General features: G+C 43.3%; 1 non-coding gene across 1 annotated transcript; it reads right to left on the reverse strand.

The window, feature by feature from the left end:
- Positions 1 to 14,335: 14,335 nt before the first annotated feature.
- Positions 14,336 to 14,442, reverse strand: LOC125592181. The gene has a single exon (XR_007328028.1). It is a non-coding gene; the product is annotated as a small nucleolar RNA R71 (small nucleolar RNA).
- Between the last annotated feature and the right edge of the window lie 3,660 nt (positions 14,443 to 18,102).

Consider the following 18,102-nt stretch of genomic DNA (forward strand, 5'->3'; position numbering starts at 1 on the left):
TGCATTATGAATACTCTACTAGCAAGGAACAAGAATGATCTACACTAAAACATCCTAGAACTAACCTAATCACCCTTGATCTCCCTAACCCATGAATTCAAAAGGTGATTACTCACTAATCTCCATGATTCCTCTTAAAACCATGGTGGATTTCAGAATAATCATGTAGAGAAATAGATAAGAAATCAACAAGAACACAAGACGAGAGCAATCAAATCTGAATCAAAAGAAGTTTTCACTAGTTGTTCTCTGCCAAAAGATTATCTTGCCTCCCATGACTTACAAAAGTACTTAAAAACATAGGTTTTCAGAAGTAAAAACGTGCATAATGAAATGACCAAAAGGCCCTTGAGAAATCATGAATTCGCCAAACAAATAGACGCGGAGCGACCTCGGCACGTCGCTGCGAGAGGTCGCTCCCGGGTCGTTTCTTCGCGAGCGACCTGGCTGTGTCGCTCCGAAGACGTCGCTCTCGGGTCGTCTCCTCACGAGCGACCTGGTTGTGTCGCTCTGAAGACGTCGCTCCGGGCTTCGTTGGGTGTCGTCTCGCCATGGAAACGCGAGCGACCTTGGAACGTCGCTCTGGGAAGTCGCTCTGGCAAGGGTGTCTCGCGATAGAAACGCGAGCGAACTCTCTACGTCGCTCTGGCAAGGTCGCTCCGGGATGTGTGTCACAGCGACTTCATGTAGTCGCTCCGGGAAGTCGCTCCAGGCAGTGCTCGTCCAAAGATCACTCTAATCACCTCCCTTGAGCTCCAAATGTACCCAAATGTCTCCAGGAACTCCATGTGGTACTCCAATACCTAATAGAGACATATGTATGCAAAATGCAACCTAGACATGGCTAAATCCTAATATATATGATGAAAATGCACATGAATAAATGGATAAAACAATGTGAATATGCAAGATATCATATCTTCAAGCCGTGAGCCAAACGCAGCCCTGCGATGAGTGCTTCGTATTCGCCCTCGTTGTTTGAGGCGTGGAATTCCAGTATGAATGATTGCTCTAAGATCTCGCTCATCGGAGATGTGAGGCAAATTCCGATGCCTGATCCCTGCTTGGACGAGGATCCGTCGACGTGGAGGAGCCAAGTGGAATTTGGTTCCTCGTTGGTTATGGTCTCTGTCGGTAGTTCGACCAAGAAGTCTGCAAGCACTTGTGATTTTGCGTTTGTTCTCGGTCGGTACTCGATATCATACTCGCTCAATTCGATCGCCCATTTGGCCAACCAGCCCGATTGACTCAGGCTATACAAAATCGTCCGTAGGGGTAAAGTTGTGAGGACGACGATCGTGTGGGATTGGAAATATGGTCTTAGTTTTCGGGCCGATGTTATGACAGCGCATGCTAATTTTTCCATTAGCGGGTACCTAGATTCGGCATCCAGCAAGGTTTTGCTTATATAGAAAATAGGTTTCTGTTCGCCGCGTTCCTCCCTGATCAGCACGCCGCTCACAGTTGTTGCCGATACAGCGATGTACAAGAACAAAGGTTCCCCCTCCACAGGTTTTGCAAGGACTGGAGGGGAAGCTAAATACCACTTCAGCTGTTGGAAAGCGTTTTCGCATTCTTCCGACCATTCGAATTTTTTATTTCCCCGTAAGACATCGTAGAAGGGCAGACACTTGTCCGTTGATCGTGACAAAAATTGGTTAAGTGCCGCGACCTCACCGGTCATCCTTTGGACTTCCCGCTTATTCTTCGGTGAAGCCATCTCGATCAGTGCGTTGATCTGTTTTGGATTAGCTTCGATGCCGCAAAATGTGACTAGGTAGCCGAGGAATTCCCCTGATCCTACGGCAAACCTTCATTTTGTCGGGTTGAGCTTGGAGGGAAACGTGATCCTTTGCTTGGAGGGATTTTACGAGCATGTCGTCGATATAAACCTCCATCGTTTTACCGAGTTGTTTTAAGAACATACGGTTCACGAGTCGTTGGTAAGTTGCGCCAGCGTTTTTGAGGCCGAAGGGCATTACCCTGTACCAATAGGTTCCGCGATCGGTAATGAACGCAGCCTTCTCGCGATCGTCAGGGTTCATCATAATTTGATTCTAACCTGAGAAAGGGTCCATGAAAGACAGAAGTTCGTTACCCGCCGTTGCTTCTACTAATCGATCGATATGTGCCACATGGAAACTATCTTTTGGACAGGCCTTGTTTAGGTCGGTAAAATCCACGCAAACTCGCCATTTCCCGTTTTTCTTTTTAACTACAACAGGGTTAGCGAGCCAGTCTGGATACCTTACTTCCGTTATTGACCCGACTTTAAGCAATTTTTCGACCTCGTCGTTTACCACGGAAGCCCGTTCGGGTCCTAGCTTCCGCCTTTTTTGTTTGACGGGTTTGAAGGTCGGATCGATATTTAATTCGTGACACATTATGTTAATGTCGATCCCTGGCATATCTTCCGCGGCCCATGCGAAAGTACTGAGGTTCTTTTTTAGACAGGTTATGAGCTCTGTCCTCAAAGGCTCGCGGAGATTGGCTCCGATCTCGACGCATCGTTCCGGAGATGCTTCGTCGAGAAAGACTGTGACCACAGGTTCGCAAGTTGGTTCGCATTTTTCCTCTAGGGCCGTGATGTTACGAGACTGCCAGAAGAGTTCCGCCGAATCTTGACTTCGCGAATCCTTGTTGGAGATCTTTTTCTCCGCTTTTCTAGGAGTGATCTCGAGGTCTGGTCTTTTTGGTTTTTTTTCTGCGGCGTAACAAACCTGTGATACTCTTGGGTTTCCCCATATTACCTTGACTACGTTAGGGGTTGGAAACTTGAGGCAAAGATGGTACGTTGATGGGATGGCACGCATGGTGTTCAACCATGGCGTTCCCATGAAAATGTTGTAAGACGCGGGCCGGTCAACGACTAGGAACTCTGTGACTCTTGTCACGGTTCCGGCTTTGACTGCGAGATTAATCGACCCGTAGGCCATGGTTATTTCTCCCAAAAGTCCCAGTAGTGGGCTAGGGTATTTCACGATTTCGGATTGATCGATCCCCATTTTCTCGAGAGTAGCTTTGAAGATGATATCGGCCGAACTTCCGGTGTCGATTAGCACCCTAGCGACGTCGACATCTCAGATCGTCAGCTCGATAACAAGGAGATCGTTTCGAGGTTTGGCTCGATCGACCGTTGCTCCCCCCTTGAACGAGATGACGTTCGCGCGCGTCGAGTCTTGCATATCGTTCCTGATCGTTGAGTGGCGTTTGCGGGTTAGATTGATCCGCAGGGCCCCCTCCTTCTAGCGCCAAACTGTGGGAACCAAAATTCGCACTTTCGATTTCCGTTTAAATTAGGAAAGTAGGAGAACCCTAATTTCCCAGAGGTCCCGGATATCTGCTAATACCACACGCTAAGCAATCATAACACAAGATAACAACGATAAAGTATAAAAATCGTAAGAAGAGAGCAAAGAGAAGTCTTATTCCGAATTTGCGTATGAGCGTTTACAAGAAGGTATAAGCCTGGGCTCGAGAGCTGTCGGCGAGATTCATAGTTCTAACAACCCTAAGACGGCTAAACCTAATTGAGTCGCAGCTAGAATAACAAAGACGGAAAGTTGCCTAATTGCCCAAAGTGCTAAGTTTTCTCTCAAAAGTCCTCCCCATGCTTCTCGCCTAGGACTCCTTATATACTGACTCCTAGGTCGGTTTGCGCTTTTTTTCTTCTGCCCTTAAGACGTTATAACGTAAAAATGGAGATATTCCATTTTTTTCTGATTCGCGTAATTATCTTCAAAATTTCGTTTTTATCCGCGGAAACTTGACATTTATCTTTCCTTGCGAACCAAGCGTAAACCGTCATGCGGCTTTCGGGCTGTTGGTTAAGAAATCGTAAGTTAGGCCTCGAGTCATGTCTTAGGTCCCTTTAGGCCGTCTTCTGACTCGAAGTGTTTATTACGGCATCTTTCGATAAAGAACGAACTTTCCGCGGTTTTTACCGTAAAGTTTGATCGATGACTTAGAATGGCGGGAAACATGAAATGGGTTTGCTATGGTCTTCGGGAGATAGCATCAAAGGGTAGACGAGAACACAAGGACTAATTGTCGTATCGATGTTTCGGAAGAGCTCGGTCTCTACGTAGCGACCGAGCTTTGGCTCGAGCTCGGTCGCTATGTAGCGACCGAGCGGAACGGGCGTTCGGTCGCTACGTAGCGACTGAGCTTTGGCTCGGGCTCGGTCGCTACGTAGCGACCGAGCGGAACACGCGTTCGGTCGCTGCGTAGCGACCTTTTTCGAGCACTTGTCCGATGTTTCGTGTTTCCTTCGCAAAGCTTTTCTGAAGAAAGAATCTATTTGGAAAAACTATTTGTCGAAGAAAGTTCTCGTTTTCTTCTTCGGACGTTCTGAATGTTAACTTCGTCATAACCGTTTTTGACCCCAACAATGTCTTGCTTCATCTCCTCCATGCAAGTAGTTAGCCAACTGATACTATCATTCAATAGTAGACACCATCAAGCTTCATCTGGAAAGCTTCTTTGTTCTTCTCGTGTTTTCTACAGACTCCATTGAATATCTCATTGATCTCGTCCTTGGTGTCGATATCTGGTACCAACTTTGTCTGTGTGAATGAGCTAGCATGTTCAAGAAGACATATGTAGCTTGGCTCATCTCTCGAAGCTCTGTCCATAACTCGTGTGATATCCGTGTTGTGAAGACGAATGGTGTTTCCATCTAGATCTCTGGCGTATCCCTGTTCATCTATGTAGATGCCATACTGATCTTTTTCTTCCCAGTAGAATCTCCTGGTACCGTGGGAATCAAAAGCTCTTCTGCAGAATTCTGGCTGTCTGTCGACCGATGTTGGGACGGCAACGTCGATCGACGTTTGAGTTGGATGGCGAGATATTTGTATGAAGCAGTTGTCTATGCCACCAGCTGTGTCATAGAACTCCTTTGTAACCTTATGTTCTGGATTGCTGTGTTGATGCATGAACAGATTGTCTGCTCCATTGGCTGTCTGAAGGATATCAGCGATATCTTCTCGAGATACGTGTAGTGTGCGGCCTTCTATTGCTTTTGCGTAGCCATCAGAGTCCCTGAAAATACCAAATTCGTTTGGAGTTAGAGACTGGTTATCGAATTTATCTTTTTCGCTTACAGTGGTGTTTGGTATTGAATGGTTGTCGATTGATGTTGCATGGTTGTTGTCGATCGATTGTTGGTGATGAGTGTCGATCGATGGGCGGATTGCCCTGTCGATCGGATGGCTGAAACGAGTTCTTTCCCAAGCAGCTTCTACTCAAATTTGATCTATTCCATAGCGTCTTTGCATGTTGAGCAGCTCCTCATCTGTGAAACTGTCTTGTAGTTTATTTGCTCCTAGTGCTTAGGTTGCTGTTTCTATTGCAAAACTTTCGTGGTAGTGTTCATATGCCCAACTGCCAATCAAGTAGTCTCCTTCTTGTGCACGATTCACTTCAGTGTCGATCGATTTGTAGTAGGCAGTGTCGGTCGATGCTCGTTTTCGGTATCATTGATGAGGTTGAGTGTCGATCGATGGCCAGCTTGTCATGTCGATCGATGGTGCATTCCTTTTCCAGGAGGAATGATGTAAGAGTTTATCTTCCTCATCAAGGATGGCTCTGTACTCAGTAGCTCGTTCCCTTACATAGTCTTCATCATACTTTTCTGTATGCATTTGTTGTCTGGTGTATGCGACAATAGCGGGATTGTAGTAGTCGTTCTCCCAATCATCTGGACGACTATCGACCGATTCGTCATGTGGTATGTCGGTCGATTTCTGATGGCCATTGTCGATCGATGTTGCTGTGTGAGTCTCGATCGACGCTGAGTATTCTGTCTCGTACTCGGCTCCACAGTGGCAAGCTGCAATGATTCCTGGATCATTGATTCTTCTGGAGATCGTCTGTGGCGTTTTGACTGGGATAGGGTCGTAGTGGGCATTAGGATCGATGAGTGTTAGACACAACTGGTTGGTTTCCAAGTTGCACACTGCTCCCACTGTTGACAAGAAAGCTCTCCCAAGTAGTAGAGAAGAGTTCCAGTTTAACTTGATGTCCAAGACATGGAAATCAATTGGAACTAGGGCATTACCAATCTGCACCTCTAGGTCTCTCACAATTCCTCCTAAGTTCCCCTGGGAACAATCCACAAAGGTGAACAATTCCTGCGAAGGCTCCACCTGCAGACCCAGATGGTCTGCCATAACCCTAGGTAGGATGCTGACTGATGCTCCTGTGTCGCACAGATGTTGTTGTTAGCATGTCGATCGATTCGTACGTTAACAGGGTTAGGCAGATGTGGGTGTTTTTCTGTGAACTCCTCGCGGTTGACTCCGTAGTAGTCGTCGATCGATGCTCTAGAGTTCCTGTCGATCGATTTGGACTAGTGTATGTCGATCGATGTTCTAGGTCTAGCGTCGATCGACACCAGTGTGATCCGCCAAAACTCATCAAAGTTTCTACCTCGAAATCTCCTTCTTGCAGCTTCTCTTCCTTCAGTACTTGCCAAAAATCATCCTCAATGATGGCATTCACGTGGTGTTTCATTACATCATCCCTTCCCCCTCTTGTTGAGGCTTCCTGCCTCTTAGCAGCATCTCCTGTCTGCACAAATTGCATCTCCAACTTCTTCACATGAGTGCTCAAAGTCTGAAACTTTGTGTTCAGGTTGGTGTAGACAGAATCTATCTTCCCATTGAAGTCCACTGTCATTCGCTGCTGTGCTAAGCATCTCTTCAATCTTGCTTTCTTGAGTAGGCAGCGGTGGCTTCTGGTAGTAGGAACTTCCATAATTCCTGTTGTTGCTGTAGTTGTTGTTGTAGGGTTTCTGGTATTGTGAATTTTGGTTTAAATTACTCATATTTCCATAGGAGTTTCTGTTTCCACCCTGGTTTCCAGAACCTTAGAATCCAGTTCCACCAATGTTGTTCACCTCTTCTTCCTCTACTCTACCCTCTACAGCTTCTGCATCCTCAACAAAGCTAACCTGCTTACTGAGAAGCTTGTGAATATTATCAAGCTTTGCCTTCACCTCATCCATCTGATCATTCCCAAGGATGGTGGCAGATCTTTTCATCTCAAAATCATTGTTCTTGGTGCTGTTGCTGGATGCTAGGTTTTCAATAACCTTGACTGCCTCCTCTGGATTCCTGGTGTTGAAGTTTCCATTGCTGGAAGCATCAAGAGCCATCTGATACTGCACCACGATGCCGCTGTAGAAAGTACTGAGTCGTTGTACTTCATTGAATCCATGGTGTGGACAGTCTCTCTGATAAGACTTAAATCTGATCTAAGAGCCCCTGAATGATTCTGCAGACTCCTGAGTGAATGTAGCAATCTTGCTCCTCAAGTCTTCATAGCGCGCTTCATCAAAGAAATTGCATAAGAATGCATTATTGATGTCGCTCCAAGATTTAAGAGATCCTAGTTGTAACAGCTTGAGCCAATGCAGAGCTTCTCCAGCAAGGGAGTACCTGAAGAGCTTGCATAACAGGTAGTCCTCAGAGACTCCCTCGACTCTAATAGCAGAAATCAGATCCTCGAACCTTTCCAGATGGTCCATAGGATGCTCGTGGGATAATCCATGGTAGGGTAGCTGTCCCACAAGCGTGTAGTACTGCACTTTCAACATAAAATCCCTCTCGATAGTGGGAGGACGAATGGCTGATCTGTTGGTGTAGTATCGATCTGGACGGTTGTAGTCAGCCAACGTTTTGGGTTGCGCAGCCTCATCCACAGGTAAAGTAGTACCTGTAGCATTAGCATCTGGCGCACGGATTGCAGCCCCCTGAGTATATATCCTCTGACCTGCTGCATTACGCAGATGACCCTCCTGGTCATGCAGGTCTCCATTGTTATCTCGTACAAGTATCAAAGGCGCAACCATCTCTCACGGCTCAGTATCGATCGATGTCTGGGATGGAGTATCGATCGATTTCGGATGAAAGATGTTGGTGAGTGTTGTCGGTCGACGGAACTACTGTCTGGGTCGACGGTGGTTGAGCAGAATCGAGCACACAAGTGTTGTTATCGGTCGATGAGGAGCGCGCTTCCTTGCGGATCGAACGTTCCAAACTTGCAGGATCTGGTGAGAATAGCAGTTGAGTTTCCTTGTTGCTTCTGGTAGTGCCGGGCATGTACCTGGAAATCCAAGAAAAAAATTTATGTCAGAAACGTAACAAAAATTAGATAAATAGGCGATCAAAGCTCCCCGGCAACGGCGCCAAATTTGATACCACTCAAATTACCCTAAGGAGTGATTTATACTCTCTGAAATAAGAGGTCGAGTTGTAGTACTTAGGGATCGAATTCACAGGGAGCTAGGGAACCTAATAAATCTAATATGATTTGTTAAGCAAGATGGTTTTAGAGATTTAATGTAAATTTCAGTTTAATATTGAACAAGTGTTTGTTCAATATGATTGGTTGAGGTTTTGGTGCTAAAAAGGAAATAGTTAGACTTAGGGTTTTTATTCAGGAAACTTGGGATTATAATCCTACAGAGTTGCATGCATGATAATGTAAAGCTCAATTACTTAGTCAACAAGTCCATCAGCGTTCGCAGTGTTTGGACTTTTCTATTAAATAGATCTAATGATCTCAACTCTCGTTATTGTGATCAATAGAAAGTGTGGATCGATAATCCTATAGGGATAACGATCGATACACCTTTTGCTCCGTCGATCGATTATTCAAGTATGATATCGATCGACGCGCTCTAGTCAAGCTTTATGTGCGGGTTGAACTATAGCTTACTAAGCTCACTAGATCAGCTCTCGCCTTGCTCATAGCAAGAAACATAGTTCAATTAGAATGTTTTCAGGATGAGAATGAAGCTCTCGCTTTTATCAATCAATCCTAGGGCAAGTTCTAGGTAGCTAATCTAGACACAAACATTAATGAACAATCCTAATGATGATTATCACAAATCAGCAATCTATAGTTGGGGCTAATCCCTCCTAACCTATTTAAACCCTAAAATCGAACAATGGAACTACTCAGACATGGCTAAGCAATTAATAACAGCAATTTAGTATGAAAACTTTATTAGAATAGTAAATAGATATTAATGGAGTTCCAATCACAAATTATAACTTTGGATCTTCTCCCCAATCTATCAAAATCATAAAAACCTTTGCTGTGAAAATAATAAAACAAGAAAAGCACTCTCTGCCTCTAACATGGCGGCAAAGCTTATATAATTAGGGTAAAACTCGTCAGGGGTAATCTTGTAAAATGGTGAAGACTTGGGCTTCAAGTTGGCTGTGACCAAACAGGCTTTCTGCGCGCTTTGCTGTCGATCGATACACAGATCTGAGTATTGATCTATTATTCATCTCCAATATCGACCGATGGCCGAGCTCGATGGTCATCTCGGGTGCTTGCTCTAAATATCTCCAAAATGCTCCAAAATCATCACTTATCTCCAAAACACTCCTGATCTTATCAATATAATAAATAGACTCTATAATATAATAATTATTAGTAAAAACACCTATAAACTATGGATGAAAATGGGTCAAACCCGTAGTCTATCAAGAAGGAGGCTGATGAGGTGACTGACAACGAGGGTGAGGAAGCTGAGAAGGAGGGCGGGGAAGAGGCGGCGAAGGATAGTGAAAGAGGGTGAGGAAGAGGCTGAGAAGGATGGTGAGAAAGAGGTCGAGGAAGTGGCTGATGACTCGCTATCTACACTAGAAGTGATGACAGAAGCTGCAGAGTAACTCGAGAAGTTGCTGAGAAGGCTGCTGCTGAGTTGACTGCTGCTAAAAAGGCATCTACTAATGAGGAAAATGTTGGCGACGAGGAGGCGGTTGGAGATGAGGAGGTGGTTGGAAATGAGGAGGAGATAGATGCGTTTACGAGGCCCAATAGCTCTCATAAACCTTCTTGTCCGGTCATGCCTCCTTTCTTGTCAAAGTGAGCTATTTGTAATAGCTTTTGAAAACTTATGTTGTTTTGGTTGCTTTCTTAAAAATTATGTTCCTTTTGACTTATGTTCTTTTGGATGTTAAAATATATGTTCCTTTGGATGTTAGAACATATGTTCCTTATGATGTTTAACTTGTTTCATTTGCATGTTAAAAACTTTGTGTTGAGTTTAAAAGTACATGTATTTAGGTATAACTAATACAACATGTTAAGCTATACAAAAATATTAAGGAATGGTACAACTAGTACTACTACTTGATTTAATATTCAACCATAATGTTTAAAACATGATACACGTAAAACTTGATACACAATACAAAATAAAATAACATAGTTATACTAGTTTTCGAGTTGTATCGGTTTGTACATAGTTTTACTGGTTTGTACATAGATGTACTGGTTTGTTGGGGTCAAAATCGGTTACGACGGAATCAACATCGGAAACTTCCCCGGAAATGTTCTCTTTGAAAAAGAGAGATAAAATTCAAAAGAATAGAGAAGTGTGAAAACCTAAAATCAAGTTCGTAACAATTCCGAAAAGGATTCACACGATAAGTCTTCTCAAACACGTATTCTTCGCGAAGACTCAAAAAGGGTAATATCTACCGATAAGTTTTTTGCTAATCACAACAAACTCTCAACGTCCTAAACAGACAAAGCCATCTCGTAGAGAGAGCTCTCGTACACCCGACACAAGGGTAATAGCGCTATATAAAAAATCCGAAATTTTGGTCAGCACTTTCGGGAGATTTAAAAAGTTTCCTCGAAGAGATGCTCGATTCCTACCATACAAATCACGTAAGACGAGAACATATCGTGGACTTTAAAGCGAGACGGAATCAGGTCGAAAACGATACGGGAAACGTAAGTCGAAGTAGTCATCGTGCCCCCTAAAGCAATGATTTGACCTAGGTCTTGCCCTAAACCCAACACACTGGTCTCTAACATCTCTAGGCATCGTACCAAACACCCTGATACGAGATCCCAATATTTTTCTCTTTGCTAATATTCGAGTGTCTTCAGAAATCCCGCAAGTTTATGCACTGTGGAAAACCCTCGAAACAGATCACAGATATAGTAGTTCACACAGAGATAGATTACAAGATGACAACTCGTAGCCTTTGTGGGAACCGAAATTCGCACTGTCGATTTCCTTTTAAATAAGGAAAGTTAGAAAATCCCTAATTTCCCAGAGGTCCCGGATATCTGCTAAACCACACGCCAAGCAATCAGAACATGATATAAAGATGAGAAAAATAAGAAATCGAAAAGAGAGCAAAAGAGATCTTATTCCGAATCCGCGTTTGAGCGTTACAACAAGGTAAGAGCCTGGGCTACGAGAGCTGTTGGCGAGATTCCTAGTTCTAAAACCCTAAGACTGCAAGACCTAATTGAGTCGCAGCTCGAATAACAAAAACGGAAAGTTACCTAAAATTGCTCTAAGTGCTAAGTTTGCTCTGAAAAAGTTCCTCTTTGTGCCTCTCGCCTAGGACTCCTTATATACTCCTCCAAGGTCGGTTTTAGCTTTTTCCTTCCTGCCCTTAAGCCGTTTTAAGTGAAAAATGGAGATATTCCATTTTTTCCGATCTTCATGTTGATCCGCGGAAACTTAACATTTTTCTGCGGAAACTTATCTTTTTTTTTTTACTATTTGTGTTTTTATAAAATAAAAAACATAAACCGTCATAGCATCTATGGGTTCATTCTTAAAGAATCGTAAGTGGGCTTCTAGTCGCGTTTTAGACCTCGTTGGGCCTTCTTTCGACATGAAACGTTTGTTACGATTTTCTTTTCGATAAAAACAAGTTCTTGCAGTTTTTATCGTAAAGTTTCAACGGTAACTCTGATCGGAATGGTGTGAGAAGTGATATGGGTGTGGGACGTGGGAGCCAGCATTGAGGAACAGACGAGAGTGCATGGATTTGGGCCGTACCCGTTAATCAATGTCCAAGACAGTTCAGTAGCTACGTAGCGACCTGGTCCGCGCTGGATCGGTCGCTACGTAGCGAAGATAGAAAGGCTTGGTCGGTCTCTAGGTAGCGACCGACCGAGTGGCTTGGTTGATCGCTACGTAGCGACCGGCTCGTTCGCGGACCGGTCGCTTCGTGGCGACCTTGTCTGGATCCTCATCTGACGTTTCATGAACGTGTTCTCGGACTATTGGTGTTTAGTTTCGACGAATCAACTGAGATTAGTGCAAGATTTTACCGCAAAGTTTTTCGTAAAGATCTCTTTACGAAGATTACTTTTCGTAAAAACGTTCATGCTGATTTTTACGAATATTCGGATGTTAACTTCGCCGTGACCGTTTTTGATCCCAACAGTTAGCCCTGATAGACCATGGATTTTACCCATTTTTAGCCATGGTTTATGAGTGTTTTAAGATATATTATTACTATATAGACTCTATTTAGAGTACTTACAGGTTCAGGTACTATCTGGAAGAAAATGATGTATTTGGAGCGATTTGGAGACTTTCTGAGCTTTGCTAGATGGTCGATTATTTGTCAGAATATTGACCGATAGTTACCAAGGAATATCGATCGATGATGAGCTCTCCATATCGATCGACAGCGAAGCCCCCCGGGAATTAATGAAAAATTAGAAGAATTAAAGTTTCACAAAAGTTTCAACAATTACATTTTAAGTCTCAGGCCGCATGTTAGGCTATTTATTAGGGTTTTGTATCATTTTAGAGGCAGACTTGTCTAGAGACCTTTTAGACATAGTTTGGAGGAAGCAAGAAACCACCATTGAAAGGGAAGAGCTTAGAATTGGAGAGATAGATCAACACTGCAAAACAAAGAAGATCTTGAACTACTTTGCATATATTCATTTTGTTGCTTACTCTATTTACTCATTTTATTTAATTATTATTCAGACCATCATAACTATGTGTTCCATAAATATATCTAAGTTATCTTTATTGTTAGATTTAGGTTTCTCAATAGGTTGATAAATGTATTACTAACAACAACAATTATTAGGTTGTATAGAAATATAATTCTTTCAGCTAGTTATGCTTAAAGCTAAGTTTAGGATTGATCACCCTTTAAATTTAGATCTTAGGATTAATTGGGATCAAGCCATTGATTGACTCAATACCTGAAAATAACTAGTATGATATAACTGACTAGATACAGACGAGAGTTGGTCTATTGAGTTAGAGAATTTAGATCAAACCTGTCCGTAAAGCTCTCTGGAAGAAGTATCGATCGACGCAGTGATAACCCTGTCGATCGATATTTTGAAAGGTGTATCGATCGATATTCGTAACGAATAATCGATCCATACGTTCTCGTGATCAACATACGAGAGTTGAAATCAGAGATCCGGATTAGATAATCAGATTGATTATATCTAAATTTTGAATTCAAGAATGATTAACATCAATAAACCCCTAAAAACCCAAATTAAGTTTTACTTATTATACCTGAGAATATACTTGAATCTAGCTAATTCTCCCAACTGTTAACAACCCCAAAACAAATCAATCGAGCAATACACTTGCTCACCACACCATTAACTGCTTTAAAACTTATAAACCATTTAATCTAGATCTATTCCAAAACTATAATCTATTGTGTAATCCTAGAGTCTCTGTGGATTCGATCCCTAATTACTACATCCGAACCTCTTATTTGAAAGAGTAATTCACTCCTTAGGGTAATTTGAGTGATATCAAATTTGGTACCGTTGCCGAGGACTCTTTCTTATTACCATTAGATTAAGTTTAGAATTTAATTTAGATTTTGTTACTAAATTTGCTAAAAGTTTTCTCTCATTTCCTGCTGACACATGAACTTCAAGATGGAAGACATGGATTTCAGTCGGGCATCGATCGACAATACAGCAACAACATCGAGCGACGAGTCGACAGAAAAATCGGTCGATACTGCACATCAAACATCGATCGACGACACCTCGCCGGAAGCAGGTAAGTTTTCTCTTACCTATAATACTAATAAGGGAGTAGTCCTAGGAGAACCTAAAGATCAACTAAGCAACACAAATAACCAAATTATAAATGAACAGGGGACTGCAATCCCTGTTCAAATTAATTCAATCTCAAAGAAAGATCATGAATGGAAATTTCCTTTGCAAGACTACTTAAACTCTGGCAGGACTTATTCCAATAGGTCCGCCATTAAACTACCAAAAGATGATACCAAGAAATCCGGGGGTTAGCCTCGAATACTTGTTCATGGTACGTCAAAACCCTTTCCGTGGGACCATCTCAGAGCATCCACACGATCACATCGAGTATCTAGAAGATATGATGGATGATGAATACAATCGTTGTAAACTCTTTCCATTCTCCTTAGAAGGCTACGCCCGAAAATGGCTAAACCAACTACCAACAGTATCTTTGACCTGCTGGGAGGAGATAAGGAGTACCTTCATCAATCAATTCTTTGATCAGACGCGCTACTGGGATGTAAGGAAGAAAATCTCCACATTCCGTCAAGGTCCACGAGAATCATTCAGAAACGCATGGGAGAGATTCAAGAGCTACCAAATTGAATGTCCCCATCATGGCTATTCAGACCCACAACTCATTAATACCTTTTACGGAGGTATTAACTTGCATTACCAGATCACGCTTGACACAGCCAGTGAAGGGAGTTTCAGTACCAGGAACCCTGAAGAAGCAAAGCGTCTGATCAAGAATGTAGCTACGGGTAGATCCTACGAAATGATGGACGTAGAGTGAGGAAGGAGCGTTGACTCAATTGATGGGTTACCTCTAGCCAAAATCAAAGAATCTCTCGATTCTTTTCATTCCGTACTTGAGGGACAGAACCAATTTGGGATTTACCAAATTGACGATGACACCCTATCTGAATTAGAACATCAAGTTGATTTCGTAGATACCAAAACCTTGAAAAATAAGTACCCTATCCCTAGCCCCGATAGCTTTACTCAAAGTTACGAAGCTACTGTTGGATCGCGCCGAGGCAGGGCGAAGTTTAGGCTAAACCAAGCTTTCACGGGAAATCGCAAATTGGCCACTTACCTGAACGGAAAAATAGACATAATGTTCAGTGAGCTAATGAGGAAATTTGACGCCTTAAGTGAACACGGATAGCTGTCGACCCTCTATCCGTCTAGATCGCTTAACTCACGCATCATCATGGTATGAACACAAAATTTTCTAATTTTTCGTTCTTCGTAGGGTTGAAATAGAAAATGAGCTAGAACCGGGATTTTTGTGCCCTTATAGATCGATTCAAGCTAAAGGAGAGATAGAATAGGGACTACTAATCGATTCAACCGATTATATATGCCATGCACATCGAATTGCATCAATGGGTTTTTGCAGGTTCCCACGAAGGTGAAATCGACCGATGATACACACATTTCATCGATCAATTGTCGCTCCGAGACATCGATCAACATCCCCTAGTTCCGTCGATCGGTATTGCACCAAAACATCAAACCGAACTGAACTTTTATTTCCGCCACCACCACCGGTTCGCGACCAATACCCTTGGCCACGCGAGCACGAGGACGAGCCTATCCCTCTCTTTAACCGCTTCGACGACACACGTAAAGCGGCGAAGAGCGGGGCATGTTGAAACCGCACGATCATGGACACGTGGGACGACTATGACATCATATTCTATAATAAGTGGCTGAAGGTCTCCATCGAGCCGACGCGGTTCGTCAATCCAGACGTGATCCGAGCTTTGGGCATCAAATCGGGCCTCGAGAACCTGTTTGTAGAGCTGGGTATGGGGAACTTAGCCACTAACCCATAGGTTCTCTACCCGGAGATGGTCCTCCAGTTCCTGGCCACGGTGAATGTCTACTATGCCAACGAGAGGGCGAAGAGAGCTAACGAGGGTGTCTTGACCTTCTTCATTCGTGGCATCCGCTACAACATCCCTCTCTCGACACTCTGCACTATCTACGGGTTCAAAACCGAGCGTCAGCACGCCATCGTACCCGAATTCCCAGGGATTTCGACATTCTGGGAGCACATAGCTACCAGTTACTTCGAGTCCGGCAAGACTCTTCAGAGAGACATCCGTCACCCGACTCTGCGCTACTTCATGAAGGTCCTTGCCAACACTCTATTGTGCAAAATGGAACCTAATAAGGTTCGGGTGCACGAGCTCACATTGGCCTATTACGCGGTGAGGAGTTTGGTTCACATGGAGGATATAGAAGAGCCCGCGGATGACGTTTGGCCCAACATTGGAGCCTTCTTTGCTGAGCATATAGTCAAGCTCAAGATGAAGCCGTTCAAGTCACAAGGAAGGAAGAAGGAGACGATCGGGAGCCTCCTTACCCCGATTTTCATACATTGCGGAGTTCCATTAGACGATGCTGAGATGGATGACCGGATCGTCTACATGGACGCAGCGCATCTCACGAGCGCTCAGTGGCTTAAGGAAGACCATGACTGGTGCTTCAGGGACGAGAACGGCACTCACTTGGTGAGGCTGCAGCTTCATACACTCACTGATTTCGACCACGGCCTCGTTAGCATTCAGTTCCGCCCTGACCCACGCTTCCTCCACGCCCCAGCTACCATGCCGCGACACTAAACGGTCCAGCGACCTGGAGGACCTCAGCCGCATCAGCCTGAGGCCGCACTCCCGCCATTCCCGCCTATGACAGACATGTCTACACGCCCTGAGGGAGATTTCCAGCACGTTGTAGTCGATGCTCTCACTGCCATCTGGGCCAGAGTATCGAGGTGTCGCTGTTCGGGCAGGAGGAGTGTGAGAGCCAGCTCATCGTCGGCAGCAGGACCATCACGCCAGCGCAGAGGCACCTCCAGCGACGACAACACTGATGAGGACTAGTCCTCATATCTCTATCCCTATCTACTTATGTTTTCTTTTACCTTCGTACTATTAGGATTTACTTTCGAACTTATTATTCTATGTTATGACTGGAGTTTATTTATTTTGCTGACCTTGCATGTGTTTGGATTGTCTAACAGAGCTAACCTAGCTGACTGATACTTATGGGTTAGACACACTGACACGATGAAGCTAGCGCAGGAATTTTATGTTTTGGCGCTATCGATCGACGACGAGGTCCTTACCTCGATCGACAGTAATGCGCTTATGTTGATCGATCGAGAGTTGTATATATCGATCGACACTCGAGACATATGGGTACAAACATTCTTTTCTCTTGTCTAACATTTTATCTTAGTAGTTATTATTAATTTTTTAACCAACCAATCTTAGACTGAATATCACTGGGGACAATGAAGTTTAAATCTGGGGTAGGTAATTACTGATATTAGTTTATTCATGAATTTTTAAATCATATTTTCAAACAAAAAGTTTATATTGAGTCAAGAAGGGAATAATGATCTTATAAGATTTTTGCTTGATATCTAACCACTCTTTTAGCACCATTTTAAACTTTCTGATTGCATATAGTACTAAAGATACTAAAGTGGATCAACCTGTCAACTGTCCACACTTGCTAAGATTGTTTGAAGGAACCAAAGTTGACTTCCAACACTAAACTTGACACAACTTCTTGTCTTGGGGCTTGGTATACACGAGATCGGATTCTTCAAACAAGTCTGGAAGGTAAAGCCTTGTGTAGATTTATCACCTTTTCTCTCTCTATTTCGACCCTAGATTTATAGGTAGATTGAAAAAAACATATTTTATATTAATTAGGTGTTAGTTAGGTGGAATCCAAATAGGACTTGGTGGCTACAACCATTAAGGCTTGATTCATAAGGATTCCAACAAAAAGAATTCGAACGGAACTTGGTGGCGACAATCATCAAGGTTCGATTCATTTAAATTCCTGGATATAGGTCAAAAAGAAGTGAACAGGACTTGGTGGCAACCACCATTAAGGCTTGATTCATGGAAGCCTGTCTAATCTTAGTCAATGAACCCGCAATAAGCAGACTTTGACTAAAGAGAGAAATTAGTAGAGAGAAAAGATAGGAACTAACTTTTACCTGCAGATCCAGATATTTGTTTGAGAATCCTTGCATCCTGTGATCGATACTCCCACGGTAAAGCCTACACTTTTATTTATGCAAAGAAATGAGGTTGGCAGAGGGGAATGTCAGACAAGATTTGTTTAAATTGCTGGCTAGATGAATTTGGTTGGTAAGCTAGAGTATAGTATAAAGTGCTTTTGTGATTAGGACTTTTTAGATATGGATTGTAATATTGTAGAGGTGATGATTCTAAGTTTTAAATCATGTGA

Source organism: Brassica napus, chromosome C8 (genome assembly GCF_020379485.1).
Source record: "Brassica napus cultivar Da-Ae chromosome C8, Da-Ae, whole genome shotgun sequence".
NCBI lineage: Eukaryota > Viridiplantae > Streptophyta > Magnoliopsida > Brassicales > Brassicaceae > Brassica > Brassica napus.